Source organism: Urocitellus parryii, chromosome 7, assembly GCF_045843805.1.
Source record: "Urocitellus parryii isolate mUroPar1 chromosome 7, mUroPar1.hap1, whole genome shotgun sequence".
Classification (NCBI taxonomy): Eukaryota; Metazoa; Chordata; class Mammalia; order Rodentia; family Sciuridae; genus Urocitellus; species Urocitellus parryii.
The window spans coordinates 60744878-60756956 of record NC_135537.1 but is presented as its reverse complement, the minus strand read 5'-3'; the positions used below and the strand labels follow the sequence as shown (position 1 = coordinate 60756956).

At 34.0% G+C, this 12079-nt stretch overlaps 1 protein-coding gene across 3 annotated transcripts in view; it reads right to left on the bottom strand.

The window, feature by feature from the left end:
- The window catches only part of Ncoa2 (nuclear receptor coactivator 2), a 263190-nt gene that overhangs the window by 160323 nt on the left and 90788 nt on the right, over positions 1 to 12079 (bottom strand). The gene's annotated exons all lie outside the window — the stretch shown is intronic.

Here is a 12079-nt window from a genome sequence, read left to right as displayed (position 1 = left end):
GGTAGAGCGGAGTGCTTGAAGGGCTGAAGAGCCAACTGGGAACTGCTCCTGCTGCTGAGGGGTCATCTGGGATTCTCAGGATGTGACACGACTTGGAGGAGGGACAGGAATCGGAGATGGGAAACAGAGGAGGAGAGGGAGGAGAACGAGAAAGGTAAAACGGATTTTTAAACAGTTCTGTGTGTTGTTCTAAGTGCTTTATGTGAATTATCTCAAGACAACAAGACCATGTACTAGAAGCGAGAACAGATGTCTAGGGAAGAGGAATCTAAGCAGAAAGTGTGAACCAGACTGAAGCTGGTGATCAGAGGGGGGGCCTCAAGGTGGGCGTCACATCAGATGCTCCAACTGGGTCTTCTCAACTGTTCCATCTCATGCACCTGCACTGACGACTTGCAAAAAGGACATGCTCTTACACCAACCTTACCTTTGTAATGATTTTTAGTGCTTTGTGCCTAACCAACTTACTAAAGGTGTTCTTCAAATGGAGACTATATGAAATGCATTTATGAAGCTCCGTATTCTAACTTATAAAACACTTTTTCATACTTTGTTTAGAAGAATGTAGTCAAGCTCTTAGAATGTATACGAAATAAACATTCCTAGTGATTGTGCAACCCTGAGTTACAATATAAGGATTCAAAAATCAAAAATTTAAAGCTAGACTTAACCAGTTATTTTAGAAAGAGTGTGAATTAATGAAACACTGGGAGCCTACTTCACAGTATTGATTAAATTATAACTTTACTGCATAAATGTTTTCAAAATTGCTTTAAGAGAGAAAGGACACTCTTTGTATTGATTCTTTTTAGTTACATATAACATTACGACACATTTTTTATTTGTTCTTTTTAGATATATAGGACAATAGAGTATATTTTGACATGTTATACATACATGGAGTTTAACTTATTCTAATTAGGATTCCATTCTTGGGGTTGTACGTGATGTGGAGTTTCACTGGTCGTATATTCATCTATGAATATAGGAAAGTTGGTCCAATTCATTCCACTGTCTTCCTATTCCCACCTCTCCTCCCTTCCCTCATTTCCCCTTGGTCTAATTCAATGAACTTCTATTCTTCCCTCTCTATTCCCCTTTATTGTGTGTTAGCATCTGCATATCAGATAGAACATCTGGTCTTTGGTTTTGGGGGATTGGCTTATTTCACTTAGCATGATAGTCTCTAGATTCATCCATTTACCAGCAAAAGTCATAAAATCATTGTTTTTTATGGGCAAGTAATATTCCACTGTGTATATACACCACATTTTCCTTATCCATTCATCTATTTAAGGGCACCTAGGTTGGTTCCATAGCTTAGCTATTGCAAATTGAGCTGCTATAAACATTGATGGGGCTGCATCACTGTAGTATGATGACTTTAAGTCCTTTGGGTATATACTGAGGAGTAGGATGATGAGTCATAATAGTGGTTCCATTCCAAGTTTTCAGAGGAATCTAGGATACATTTCAACATAATCACAAAAGCATGGAACATAATTTGCTCTAATTCAGTTCTCAGCACTTGCCTCCTACCCCTAGCTCCCTCCCTCTACTCATCTTTTGGCAATTTCTTTATAGTTTTGTTTTTAATTAGTATCTTGTGACTATATTTGTCATTGGAATTCACTATACTATACTCATGTATGTAACACATGAAAGTTTGGTCAGATTTATTCCACTGTACTTCCCTTTTCCTGTCTCTTCTTCCTCTCCCTCAATCTCTTTTTTCACTCTACTGATCTTTCCCCCCTTTTGATGAAACCCTGCCCTTATTTTGGTTTAGCTTTTACATATGAGAGAAAACATTCCACCTTGGCTTCTGGGGACGGCTTATTTCACTTAGCAAAAATTGTCTCCAGTTCCTTCTATTTACTGATAAATGAGATAATTTCTTTTTTTTAATCACTGAGTAATACTCCATGTATACATACCTCTTTTCTTTTTCATCTGTTGAAAAGCACCTAGGTTGGTTCCACAGCTTGGCTATTGTGAATTGAGTTGCTATAAACATTGATGTAGCTGCATCACTGGAGTGCGCTGATTTTAAATCCTTTGTGTGTGTGTGTATGTATGTATGTATATATATATTACCTTACATACATACATACACACACACACACATATACACACACACACACACACACACACACACACACACACACACACATATATATGGAGGAGTGGAATAACTGGGTCAAATGGTGGTTCCATTCTTAAGTTTTTGAGCAATCTCTATACTACCTTCCAGAGTGGTTGCACTAATTTGCAGTCCCACCAACAATATATGAATGTATCTTTTTCCCACATTTATTATTTGTATTCTTGATAATTGCCATTTTGACTGAAGTGAGATGAAATCTCATTGTAGTTTTGATTTACATTCCCTAATTGCTAGAGATATTGAACATTTTTTTCATGTATTCATTGACCATTTATGTTTCCTTTTTTGAGAAGTGTTTGTTTAGTTCTTTTGCCCATTTATTAATTGGGTTATTTGGGGGTTTTGGTGTTAAGTCTTTTGAGTTCTTTGTATATTGTGGATATTAATGCCCTATCTGAGGAGCAGGTGGCAAAGATCATCTCCCATTCTATAGGCGCTCTATTCATGTTTTTAATTGTTGTCTTTGCTATAGAGAAGCTTTCTAATTTGATGCCATCATACTTATTGATTTTTTTAAAATTTCTTGCACTTTAGGAGTCTTGTTAAAGAAGTTGTTTCCTGTGCCAACAAGCTAGAGTGTTGGGCCTACATTAAACAAACCTTTTTGCATTCGTGACAAATACTATTAATTAAAACACAAAAGTCATAAGCAACCAGAATAAACTTGCATTTATTCCATATAACTGCAGTAATTTCTCATGTATATCAAGAAATAAAAACTAAAATTGAGGAAACCTCAAAGGAAAGGTGACCTTATTTATTTATTTATACTGGGGATTTGAATCCAGGGGCCCTTTAACATTGAGCTATATCCGTAGTCTGTATTATTTTATTTACTTTATAATTTTGAAACAAGTTCTTGATAGGTTGCTGAGAGTCTCACCAACATGCTGAGACTGGCCTCATACTTGAGGTCCTCCTGACTCAGCCTTCCAAATCACTAGGATTAGAGGCATGTATCACCACACCCAGCTGAGGGTAGCCTAATTATTGTTATTTTTTTTACATTTTATAAAAATGTAAAACCTATGTCCATTAAGACATGATTATCTGTAATATAATCAAAATGCAATAAAAACATTTCAAGATACATTAAATTTTTCTAAAGTGAAGTAATTGAAAGGGTTCTCTGGTCACTCTTAGAATGTAATATTTTCTAAATAAATACTGAAATTTGCTCTTGAATTAATTCTCTTCTCATTGTGTGAAAAGGTCCTATTTAGGCTTCTGATTATAGGAATCCAGAACATTCATCTGTGAATTTTTTTGTAATTGTGTAAAATTTAATGTTATTTTTAAAGAAAGGAATGTGAAAAAGAAAGTGGAATAGCTTCCTTTTCCATCTTTCAAAACAAAATTACTGTGTTAATAGAAAAGCTAAGCATAAATTCCACTGAATGCATTATTTGGGTAACTTCATTTGAAGCCAAGGAATAACTTAATAGTTCTGTGACCTGCATTTCCCTTTATTAATTAATGGCAGATTATAATTTCTGTTCTAAACTGCAATGTATTGGGTTCATAGACTTTCTTACTTACTAGCAGCCACAATGACATGGGCTTATGAACTAGAGGAGAAGGAAGAGCATACACAATGATAAGAATATTTACCTACACTTAGGAAGTCAACTTAAAACTTTATTTTGAGGGCTGGGGTTGTGGCTCAGCAGTAGAGCACTCTCCTAGCATGTGCAAAGCTCTGGGTTCGATCCTCAGTGCCACATAAAAATAAATAAATGAAATAAAGGTATTGTGTCCAACTACAACTGGAAAAATACACACACACACACACACACACACACACACACACACACACACTTTGTTTGGAAATTAGTTGTCCTTTGGGGTAAACTTTGTTAGTCTGGGTTTTTTGTTGTTGTTTGTTTGTTTGTTGTTTAAGAGAAAGTTTCAAAAGCCAAACTACAAATGATGGACTACATTTGAATCTCCATTCATTCTCCATTCATTCTCCACCATTGGATGGGTGACTTAACATCTCAGTTCGTTTCCTCAACTTCAAAGTGGGCATCTTTAGGGGATTATCTGAATTAATATGAAAAGGGCTGAGACTACTACCTGGTTAGAGATAAGCACAATATGCATGCTGGCAACTATAAGAGATCTTTCAATGCCAAGAATTTTCTATTCCATTTGTGTTCTGATTGAAATAATGCAATCACACTGTTGTACTAACAATATAATAAGAGGACTGATAATACTTGCTTTCTATTCAGGTTTCCAAACTAAAACTACATTGTTGATTAGCCTACCAATTTTAGTCAAAGTTAAGTACATTGTACCTTTTATAAGATGACTTAAGCATGTTAATGTTGTATTTGTGTCCTACTTTCTACCCATTTGTGGTTTCATCATCATTATTAATCTTTGGTAACACAGTAATGTTATTTTTTTTCTTTTATTTTTTTTTATTGGTTGTTCACAACATTACAAAGCTCTTAACAGTAATGTTATTTTAAAGAATACTGAGGAGTTAGTTTTATATGTATTATGGACAGCTATAATGTATAACAATGTTCTGTAAATAATGAAAAAAATCATTAAATGATGAGTTGCTCTATATAGGGAGAATCATTTTATGCAAGTAATTTGTTTCCACTTAGTTTCCTTCACATCCCTGATTTCTTTCTTGGCAGCATGTTGTTCTGCTAAAGATCATTTTGCAATATCTGATGGGATCATTGAATCAAAACTTTCCTTTTCAGAAATCAGAATCCCTTTTCCCACTTAACTAATATAGAAGAAGGCACAAAATGTCTTTATAATTGTATCAGGATTCAACTACAAGCAGAAAAGTTATAAGACAAAGTTCTATGTTGCTATATCATATTCACTATAGACCAGTATATAAATGGCAAAGTCTTCAAAATAAAGGGGTTCAGTCTCAACTTCAAAGAAAATTTAGACACAATCTGAACATACTTCACTCTCTAACACTAGGAATTTATCCAGTTTAAAGCAAAGGATGGCATCTTGCCAAAAGTAATAGTAAATGTTTGTCTTTTTTCTTTCTCTGCTTTTCTCGTTAACCTATATTTATCTCTGCTTCAAAACATTTGTGAACATTTTAACTACCTCATGAAACCTTGATGCAATATATAAACAAATGATCACGTATATCATTTTCATAATCAGTCCTTGAATTTTAGTGGGAAAAAGGATCCTTAATCAACAAGACTTAAACCAAAATAAAGACTTAATTAAAAGGAAACTGAAGTACAAAAATAAACCAAAGATACCAGATTTACTGGTATTTGCTACCCCTAAAATGCAAAGGACCAAAAAGTAAGGGTGGCTCTTGATGTAGAGGTCCTATTCCTGACAGGGTCCTGCGGACAACCACTCTGGGCAGAGCATCTATGAGGACTATGGTCTGCACTGTAGCCAACGTTTGGCTCGGCAATTGAACAGCTCTGGTGATAAGCCACTGTCACCTAAGAGGGTAAGGGATTTTATTTTTCTTTCTTTAAAAATAAGGAGGAAGCCAGGCACAGATTCAGGAGGAGGCAGGAGATTCACAAGCTCAAGGCCCATCTCAGAAACTTTTCAAGGCCCTAAGGTCCTGTGTCCAAATAAATAATAAAAAGATCTGGAAATGTAGCTCAGTGGTAAAGCGCCCCTCAGTTCAATTCCCAGTATCAATCAATCAAGGAAGAAAATTAAGACATAATTTTTGACATAATTCATACACATTATGGTTTAGCAATAATGCTTTGCATTTAGAATATGTTAAAATGAATTTGCAATTTACATTGTTATGGTTTAGATGTGACATGTCCCCAAAAACTCATGTGTGAGACAATGAAAGAAAATTTAGAGGTGAAACGATTGGGTTATGAGAGTCTTAACCCAATCAGTGAATTAATTCCTGGTAGGGATTAACTGAGGGGTAACTATAGGCAGGTAGAATGTGGTTGAAGAAGATGGGTCCCTGGGGCTGTGCCTTTGGGGTACATATTTTGTCCTATTTAGCAGAGCTTCCTTTCTGCTTTCTAATGCCATGTTCTCAGCAGCTTTCCACGACCACATACTTCTGCCATGATGTTCTGCCTCATCCCAGGCCCTGAGGAATGTATGATGCTTATAGGTAACAAATTATCAGTCCTTTAGGTTAAAAACTACGAACTTTAAGTATATAACTTTTGCTTATGAAATGTATATAATGACACCAAAAAGGCCCAAACTGTTGGTTTAAAGCAAAGACAGTCCTCAAATTCATTAGCTCTGCTTTTCTAAAAAAGTAGGGAAAGCAAACAATTCTGTAACTATGGCACCACAAAAGCAAACCTACATGGAAACAGGTAGTTAAGAAATCCTCCAAAATTGTTCTACAGTCTACGGCCATACCACCCTGAACACGCCCAATCTTGTCTGATCTCGGAAGCTAAGCAGGGTCGGGCCTGGTTAGTACTTGGATGGGAAACAAAATTGTTCTACATACATTTGCAGTATATGACTGACTCCCCGCTTAGCTATAGCATACACTTAGTCAATGCTATATACCTCTTTTATTCATCCCTTGCTTTTTTTTTTTTTTTTGGCGGGGGGGCAGAGATGTAGTTGTGACGAGGCCAAAAAATCCATTTCCATTGACTGCAGACACCCATGAATCATTCATGAAACAGCAGATGATGCTTAGACAATTTGCTACAGGGAATTAAGTTAAAATCACAATTTGTAAAACTTACTGTTAACTTTGCTGGTCTTCTTCAGTTATACCAAATCTCAAGCTAGCAACAAAAGTCACAATGGAAATACCTATATCTTGATGCCCAAAAGAATCACAGCAAAAACAAAAAAATCGACTTAATTTTATAAATAAATGTTTAATTTTTAATTTATTCCTTATATCTAAATGTTGTAAACATTTGGGAATGACATATACAGATTTGATCTTCAAAAATAAGGTAGGAGATGTTAATGGAAGCAGCCTTATTTTATTTTACCTTTATGGGGATTCTGCCAAGGTCTGCTGACTCAAATTCTGCACCTGCCTAGAATAACATATACCTGTCACTTTCCTTCCAAGGGGAAGTGAACAGCATAGCTAAAAGGCCTACTAACTGACCCAAACCAAATGCCAAGTGTTTTGAAAGTTACTGGGGTAACATTTACGTGAAATTCTACTCATCACAGACCTTCTCCCAAAGCTACAAACACATTCTACCATCTTGATAAATAGAATACACAAGTCTGAATACACCTTTTATCAACAATCTGCAAACTACTCTTGCATTCTCAAGCATAAATGCTCTTGTTCTCTAGTGCATTAAAGCACAACTGAGAATTAGGGCCCACCCTAAATTACTCAGAGGAGACAGACACAAAGGCTGTACCCTCAGAGACATGGTAACTCAAAAGATCCATAAGATATAAAGTGTTTATACTTTCCTTGTTGATTGCTTTCAAATACCAGCTATGCCAACACAAGTCATACTTTCAAAATACCAATATAAAAAAAGCTGCTCTCACTTTTTAAAGTAGATCAAAAGTGACCCTATTCTCTTACACTCCAAAAATGACAACCTTATGCATTTTATTTAAAAAATGGGTTTTTATATTACTGACTATAAAATTTGTTATTCCAGAATTTAAATTAACTAGAAAAAATCAGGGTCTCCCATGTTTCTAGTGTATTTTTCAACAATGGATATATGCATACTAATACCGTTTTTGCTTGTCTGTCCATGTGATAATACCAAAGTCATTCTAAATGAAGACCGCCTAGATTTTGTGATGGCTCAATCTCACTAAGCATAACACACCTACCTTAAGAAGTATGGGCCTTCCCAAGGGCACATTCTGAAAGCACTGTGTACTACATAAACACACACTTACTTATTACAGACTGAATTCTGTTGTTGTTATTGCTATATCCTTTACTCATATGGCTGGAATAAGGCTATGAATAGGATTTGATGGATAGTTCTAAAACCACAAAACAAATAAAAAATTGAACATGCAGTGGTAGAGTGCATGCTTATTTGCACTAAATCGGCAGCATGTCTTTCTCTGTCTCTTTCTCTTACACACACACACAAACACACACACACACACACACACACACACACACACGCAATCAGAAAACCCAAATTCAACACAGAAACATTAACAAGGAAATAAGGAAATAAACATACAAACTTAATACTGATATTCCTGCCTAATAAATTTTTGATAATTCTTCTTTATGGTTCCCACAGCACTTAGGCTACAAGAATAAAATAATGGGCATCTCTGAAAAGAGGACTGGAAGGAAGGAGGGATAGCTAATCGAGGAATGGCCAAAGGGAAAAGGAATGGAAAGACAGTAAGGAGGATTATGGTGTTGAATGAACTTAGTTTAACAGGGAAACTAAGCCAAATTGTTCATACTACTGTGGGTGTTGGGGGGGAAAGAAGAAGAAAGAAAAGCAGAGAAATATGGCAAAACTGCTTTAAAAACTGAACTGTCAAATGGTTTTCGATTGATAGCTTTGTGTCAATAACATCCATCAGAAAGTAATTTCCACCTAACAGTGAATTCAGCAATCCATTCTACATATTAAATGCAGAGATGTCTACCCTGTGAGACTGGACTGCGATTATATTCTGAACAGTGAAATGATTGGGGCTTTTTGTCAGTTGTCAAAAGACCTATTCTGTAGATCATCATGCCTAACATGCTGTCATCTGAAGGAAATACCACAAAAGTAGTGATACAATCAAACGTGGGCAGATTTTGCCTAAAGCAAATGTGTGTGTGTAAACAAACAAATACGTGTGTATGTAAACAAACAAATATGTGTGTATGTATATATATATATATATATGCACACACACATACACACATATATAATACATATTTAAATATTCTACATTTAATTTAAATTAGTGTTGATTTTCAGTAGATAGTGTTCAAAGCCTGATACCTATAGTTCAAATCAAGCTGTCCATCTCTCAGTTAAAAGCAGGTAGTCTAGTAAGTCTTCTTACACCTTTGAAGAAAGGATTCAAAAGTCAACAAATACTCATTTGAAATGTACTTTCAATAATGTCATATCCAATATGTACAGATTTTCTTTTATGCTTTGATGTGTTTAATTTAAGTTTTAGTACTCTGCATTTAGTATGTAACAACTGAGTGTATTAGCACCCTGTGAAATATATTATGCTTTATCATATCATAGAGAAGTTCTCTCCATGTTAGTACTGAAGAACTGGGTTATACTTAAGTATGTGTGAATAATTCTTCACCTGCCCACCTTTACCCTATCCTTCTACCTCAAATCTTCCAGTATAAAGAAAATAAACTTATAAATAAATCTAAAGTCCATATAAATTCACAGTGAGCTCAACTTTCCACAGTGAAGGGAAAATTACATTTCAAGGCTATATTGTCAGGCAGATTTATCTAACTCTTATTCCTGTTTTGATTATCAATGCCAAGTAAATTTTATTGGCTGCCTTTAAGAATGCTTAAAATGTGAAGCTGGAATGGAAATATTGACCTAGCTATAGATTAAAAAGCATAGTTTTGTTTGTTAAATGAATTTTGCCTTTTTAATTCAAACTACAGAATTCCCTTTTCCATATATTCAACTCTGGAATTTGCATTTATGCTTACAGATACAACTCCTTTGGAAAGTCTGCAAAAATATAATTAATCATGCTTCTGAATAAAATTCTGAAGGTGTATTCAACAAAGTTGACCTCAAGAACATTTTATCCAAAACACCATACACATTTAAGACCCACAATATTTTTATAAAATGTGTCCTTCTCAGTCTGGAAAATGAACTAAATCAGAGAAGCTAAAGTTCTATTTGAACCAAGTCTGCTCTAATCAAGACTATACCACTTCTTTTCTTAAATAACTGAAAAATATTTCCCCAGAGGTATAAATTATCATAATTTTTAAGATACAGGTTCTATAGTCACTATTTTCCAACAATCTATTCTTTGCAGTGAAGATGATTCATCCAGTGAACCACAGATACCACCTGTAACCTAAAATTTCTAATATTACAAAAGAGAAAGAATGATGGTTCAAAATATAGCATGATTACAATGAAAAAAGGAATGTAAACCCCATACTACTGACCCTAAAAGGTGAGTCTAAAAAAGTTCCTGAGTGGAACTTTATATTTTTGAGGTAGATATTGAAAATGTTACCATGTTTCACAGTTTGAAATAAAGGTTAAAAGTTAAGACCTGCTAATGGAGTATAAATAAAATAATGTTTGATTTCTAAATTGATTTCAAAGTTTTCAATGTGAATATAATTTTTATATATTACACTTAATGCCACAAATACACCTGTAATCAGGGCTATATTTAGGCAGGAAATGAAGCTCAGTAGTTAAAATCAAGGTCTTTGGAGTCGCAAACAGCCACCTACTTGATGTGACCTTGGAAAAGTCACTTAACCTCTCATAGCTTCAATTTCCTTATCTGTTATTCTGAAGATAACTGAAAAGCATTTACATAATGCCTGGCACACAGTAAGAGAGCAATAAATAATAGTTGTTGTTATTAGTATCAACAGTAGAATATCTACCAAGTATACTTGTAAAAGAGATGTGAATTAAAAAATGAAATGGTTATACATTTTTAAAATTTTACATTAAAAAAAAACTGTTAAGGTCATACTTAGTTCTTTTTATAAATGAAAAATCATGGAAGTAGAAGGAGAGGTAAATGCCTAAACAAGATTAGAGAGATCAGAAAACTAGAGACAAGAAAATTAGAAACAGCAACTAATATCTTGGAATGCTTGAGTAGATACCTTTCAAATCTACTTTGTTCTATATAGATACACAAAACATAGCCAACCAATTAAGATGGTGTGAAATTGTCACACCTTCAGGGTTTTCCTTTCCTTGACTATGTAACTTTCTCATGATAGTAACAAAATAAATGTAAAACTGGAAGAGTTAGCCTTTAATTCTTCCCTGATTAAGCATATTTGAACAAATAAAATATCTAACACAGCTAATTTTTCATAAAATTTCAGAGTCTTAAATATACTGTGTAAGCTAATTTCCGAACTAGAAACAAACACAAGGAGCTATTTCTAATTTGTATTTACAGATGCAGACTTCAAAGACTCTGAATATAAATAAATTCTTGATAATTATTACCACATAATTATTTTAACAGACATTCATTCTATCTTTACTATAAATCAGGCACTGTCCTAAGGACTTAGGGAAGCTGCTTTGAACAAGAGGAAATGGTCCAAATGTTTGTAGTGCTTATATTCTAGGAGTCCAAGCTATAAGTAAAGAAATAAGTAATGATGAATGTATCAAGTATGAATAAATATTATGATAAAAATAAATCTAGATTGTGTGATAAGGAGTGACTAAGGAGATATTTCTGATTGATTGTACAAAAAATTCTGACTCTATGTTTTACAGCCAAAATTTATATTAACATTTCTATTCATTTATACTACTTTGGTAAGAAGTGAAAAACACTACTACTCAAATATTTTATAAATAAAAATAAATATAGGGCTAGGGTTGTATCTCAGTGGTAGAGTGCTTATATAGCATGTGTGAGGCACTAGGTTTGATTCTCAGCATCACACAAAAATAAAAAATAAATAAAGGCATTGTGAAAAAATAAATACATATAAACATTTTTCCAGGATAGAAAATTAAAATTTAAATTATAATCGACTCATCCAATAGGTATAAACTCTTTCCAAAAATATATAATAACCACTAATAAACAGATATGGCCAGCTTACCTTTAAATATCATTTCCAACACATTCATAAAGAACGTTCATCATTAAAGAAAAATGTAGAAAAATATACATTTTGTTTTTATTCGTATTCATTTTATTTTCCTATTGATTTTTTAAGTCAATTAAAAACAATTAATTTTGCTTAAAAATAAACATATTCCA